Below are 5,000 nucleotides of genomic sequence, written 5' to 3'. Positions count from 1 at the left end.
TCGGCAACATGAAAAAGCGTTGGAAAATAATTCGATGAGTCAACGTATCGAAAAATTTCAAAGACGTTGGCAGGACGTTTATAACGATTCAAGCGTGAACGTTTAAAATTCTTATACGTCGCGTATATAATCGTAAAAAACAAACGGAAAAAAAGAAGAAAAAAAAAAAAAAAAGAAGAAATCTATTGTTTGTATAAAACGAACGATGAGAAGAGTGAAAAAATTATACGCTTGGGAACTCGATATGTAACGCATGATGCGTTATCATCTGTTGTCAGCAATATGTGTTTACGCACAATACGATTTCTTACCCTCGTTTATTAACGAAGCTTTAATTAGTCTCGAAGAAGAAAGAAGAAAAAAGAAAAAGGAAGAAAAAATATTTTATCTAGGGAGCGTAAGAATAGGCGTAGCAAAAGGTGGGGAAAATGCTAATACGATATGATAGTATATGAGTACTTACGTTAAGAATACTCGAGAGATGATATCCTAAGAAAAAGAGTATAAAAAAGAGAGAGAGAGCGAGAGAGGGGGGAGAAAGCAGGCTACGTAAATAAAGCATGTTGTCATTCGTGTGATCCGCTTCTAATATATAGTCTGGTGTTGGTCTTCTTCCCTTATCATTCGTTTCATTCTTCTCTCTCTCTCTCTCTCTCTCTCTCTCTTTCTCATATTCTTTTATGGTTCATCCCTTTAATCTCTTTTATTCGTTCCCATTAAAAAAAAAATAATTGTCCTTTCTAAAGAATTTCTTTTGTTCTTCTTTTTAATTATATCTAAATCTTATTATATGACTACGTACATAGGTATGCATATATATATATATAGACAGAGAGAGAGGGAGATAGACAGAAAAAGAGGAAGAGGGAGAAAGATAGAGATCGTTGGCAGATATAATGTTTACACACGGTATCATCAAACACTAGAAAATTGATTTATTCGATTAAACGGTATCTCGCACAACGTTGCATGTTTGAAAAATTGCAAGAATGCAAAGAGAAAAGAAATTGAACGAACGTCGTAAGTTCATTCGGTTCATTCATTATGCAATAACTATTGTCGAGGATGAAATAATAAGAACGCAGTAACTATCGTTATAAAGAAAAGGATGCGTTTGTTTTCCCGCTAGTAGTAACTCGAAGCACCATGAAGTGCACGTGACCGGGTGACACGTGACCTTTCTATCTTTCGTAGAAATAAACGATAGAATGTAGTGGAATTCGATCGAAATTCCGAATTAAAAGGTAGGAATATAAATTTTTTTCCCTTTCTTTCGTCGTAGGGTAATAACGATTAAAAAAAGAAAAACAAAGAGAAAAGAAATTAATCGTCCATTAATTATGATTCATTTTTGTAAATTACGAGCTTCTCTTCAAAAAAAAAAAAAAGAAAAACAAAAAGTCCTTTGAGGAATCTCAAAAAGAGATCATCATTATTAAACGTAGGTATACCTCCTCGTAAATTTGTTTTTCCTTCGGAGGTGTACTGACGTTATAGAAAGAAAAATGCTTTTGTGCGGCGTCCTGGATAAAAGCCAAGTATCGTGTGCCGTTGAATTTTGCGACGCGTTCAACAACGTCACCGTCGTCATCTTACTTAAATTCCATCGAATACAGTTAGCACAAACTATATCTACGAAATAAAATGATTTTTGACTTTGTTTTTTCTTTCTTTCTCTTTTTCTTTTTTTTTTCTTTTTTTTTTTTTTTTCTTTTTCTTATATCTCCGATTCATTCAGAAGAAAATTAGATAGTTAATGAAAGAAAGTATTTAACTAGAACGAACGAATTGGTTTAGAGAATCGACGAAGAGAACTCGAGGCGGTATTATCGATCGATCCTTTCTCGATATAAATATCTAATAAAAATAATTTTTTCTTTTCTTTATTTTCTTTCTTTCTTTCTTTCTTTTCCTTTCTTTTTTTTCAGACGTTCAATGGTCCCAGGACAGAGAAGATCGAATTTTCTTTAAAGTTAACGCACCGTGAAGATTTTCACGAAGAGCAGTTAACATTCACTGGAAATTTATTCGGTTCTGGAGCGTGTCTCATCGTTCGTGTTACCTGACAAACGTCACTCGGCCGTCCAATTATTTTACACTCTAAGAACCCAGAGCTGACACGGAGTTTTGCTGGTCCGTCGACGACGGCGAATTTCCTAGATCTACATAGAAGCATAGGAGAGAGCTGGTAAGGCTAAAAACAGTTGCCACAGTGAAAATAGGTGTCTAACGACGGGGTGTCGGTGGTGAATATTTAACGGACGACCTCGTTGGGAAAACTGGGTGTTATCCCTATCGTATCTTTTCTATTAAAAGATGTCGAAGTCTGTGTGCCTCTCTGTAGAAAGGAAATCTCATCGATCTTTTATTTTTTTCTTCCATTTTTTTTTCCCTTCATTTTTCTACATTTCTCTTTTCCTTTTTTATTTTCTTCCCCCTTTCCTTTTCCGTAGATATTGTAGCCCCGCGAAGAAAGTAGATATTATAATTTATTCAATACCGTGCTTTCATTTTCGAGGAAGCGTCCTCGCTATAATTAATCGGTCAGAAAGATAAATGCAGATAATTGCAAACTTTGTACTCGCTGTTGCGAATGCAATTACCTTAGCGAGAGATAAGAGAAAAGAAGAAAAAGAGATAGGGAATTTTATTCGTAGACTGTGAGATTCCGATAAACTCTTCAAAAATAAAAAAAAAAGAAAAAAAAAAAAGAAAAGTACACACAGGTACACACACACACACATATACACATATAGACGTGGTGTTTTCTCGTTCGTCACGTTATTCCGAAGGAAGGAAGAATAGATTTACATTGGATTGACGTTCTTTTGAAAATTACGACATTACGTAGGTTATCTTAGATCGTGAAAGATCGATAACTCGTCGTACAGATTTCATTCTGAAAAGAAAAGAAAATAAAAAAAAAAAAGAAGAGGAAAGAAGAAAATGAAAAGATGCAGATGCATTTTCTCAAAAGCTTTTAGGAAGAATTTATCAAAAAAATTTTTTGATGATGGGAAAAAAGGAAAAAAAAAACAAAAAAAAAAAAAAAATAAAAAAAAAATAAAATATCACATCGATTTACATAAAGATGAAAATCAAGTTTCGTTGCGTTGCGTTGCGTTATGGTTGCCGTTTAGTTCGTTGCCACGTCACGATGGCGACGTTGGTAATATCTACGTAGAGAGACAGAGAGAGAAAGAGAGAGAGAGAGAGAGAGAGAGAGAGAGAGAGAGAGAGAGAGAGAGAAAGAGAGAGAGTCGTCGGGGCAATATGTTAATCGTTCCACTCGCTTACGCCTCGAATTAACTCGACTCTGTTTACCCTCCCCTTTCCCTCGTAAACCCGCGTGATTCATCGTGCACGTCGTTGTTGTCATCGTCGGCTTCGCGTCGTGTTGTTATCTCGATAAGATTCTTTTTTTATTTTTCTTTTTTTTCTTGTTTTTTCTTTTAATTTTTTTCTTTTTTTTTTTTTTTTTCTCCTTTTTTTTCCTTTTTTTTTTCCATAAATCCTCGAAGATCGATGGACACGACGATGTGTCTACAAAAGATCGCGATTGCAAGGTAGCAATCTTACAATTAGAAAATATGTTCTCTTATCTTTCTTTATTGCCTTTCTTTTTAATTTCTTATATGTTACGTGAACAAATAAGTTTAAAAAAGAATGACGTCAATGACAAACAATTAGCCCTTGAAAAGTTTAATGATATATGGTATATTGTAGATACGCTTTGATGAAAACCAAACGTGTTTCTAAGTTGTGTAAAATATCGTAGTAAATAGACGAATCATTGTTGACGTAAGATCGTGCTTTTCCGTTTGGAAAATAACGATCCTCCACGTAAAACGCCCACGGATTTTGTGAGTATTCGTAAATTATATAGAGGTAGAGCTAGCTAGGTAGGTCGGTAGGTAGGGTATCCTCCTTTTCGTTTTCTCCTTTCATTTTGTCTCTAAATATCCTTTTACTCCTTTTCTCTTTCTATACTACTATACTTCTCCAGGCTCTTGTTCTCTTCCATCTATTCATCTCCCTTTGCTCGATCCTTCGTCACTTTTCTATTCATTCTCAACCTCGGACTTGCAAAGCTCCCAAGAGAGAGAGAGAGAGAGAGAGAGAGAGAGAGAGAGAGAGAGAGAGAGAGAGAGAGAGAGAGAGAGAGAGAGAGAGATCGGCTTTGCAACTCTCTTTATCTCTCTCTCTCTCTCTCTCTCTCTCTCTCTTTCTCTTTCTCTCGGCCAATGCACCCTGATAACATCATGGTCTCTATTTTATTTTCTTCTTCTTTTTCTTTTATTTTCTGCCGACGTTTTACGGTCGCTTTCATTCGTACGAAATAAAAAAACAAAAAAGAAACGAGACGAAAGGGTGAACCAACAATATTCGTTCAAGGGTTGCAAGAAGATCGTACTTATCGTTCATACACAAAAGCATCACAGTTAAAGCCAACTTGAAATATTTAAGTATAGGTAATTATTATTTATTCGTAGAATATTTCTTTTCATATCTTTTTAGATTATGATAATAATATACAGAATCCACTGAATCCGTTACTAATTCGTTTGATATTGATTTAATTTTATTATATGATTTAATTGATAACGATTCACCTATCACGATTATATAATTTGAATTTATATTCGAATTGTCGCGAATATGCATGAATTTTATGAAAGATCTTAAGAGGGAATCTTTGGAATTCATTTCGATAAAGGAGACGTACTTTATCGGTATTAAATAAAAAATAATACAGCGATTAGGAAGATAAAGCGATCTTATCATTAACGACGCTCTGTGTAATACGTAATCTATCTTTCACTCGTTTCTCTATTCTCTTTATCGTTCTATTTGCAAACGACTTCATCGAATGTCGATGAGTCATCGTTGTACATCGACAACAGAGTACGTTTTCCATCGAGAGATTTGCCCGCTGATATATCCATATCACGCATAAGGTACAATCATAGATAAGGGTATTCTCTCGATGACGCGGCAAT

The 5,000-nt window shown here is 34.8% G+C and overlaps 1 long non-coding RNA gene across 12 annotated transcripts in view; it reads left to right on the top strand.

The window, feature by feature from the left end:
- Nucleotides 1-5,000, top strand: part of LOC118445743 (uncharacterized) — a 75,833-nt gene that overhangs the window by 28,176 nt on the left and 42,657 nt on the right. For all 12 annotated transcript variants that reach the window (XR_014982433.1, XR_014982435.1, XR_014982434.1 and 9 more), the window contains 3 exons: nt 1-419; nt 807-1,244; nt 1,929-2,188. The exon at nt 1-419 is cut by the window's left edge. This is a non-coding gene — a long non-coding RNA (uncharacterized LOC118445743). The remainder of the gene's footprint in view (nt 420-806; nt 1,245-1,928; nt 2,189-5,000) is intronic.

Source organism: Vespa mandarinia, chromosome 8 (assembly GCF_050613455.1).
Source record: "Vespa mandarinia isolate Hongniang chromosome 8, ASM5061345v1, whole genome shotgun sequence".
Classification (NCBI taxonomy): domain Eukaryota; kingdom Metazoa; phylum Arthropoda; class Insecta; order Hymenoptera; family Vespidae; genus Vespa; species Vespa mandarinia.
The sequence above is the reverse complement of the archived record's forward strand: the minus strand, read 5'-3'. Positions and strand labels throughout refer to the sequence as shown.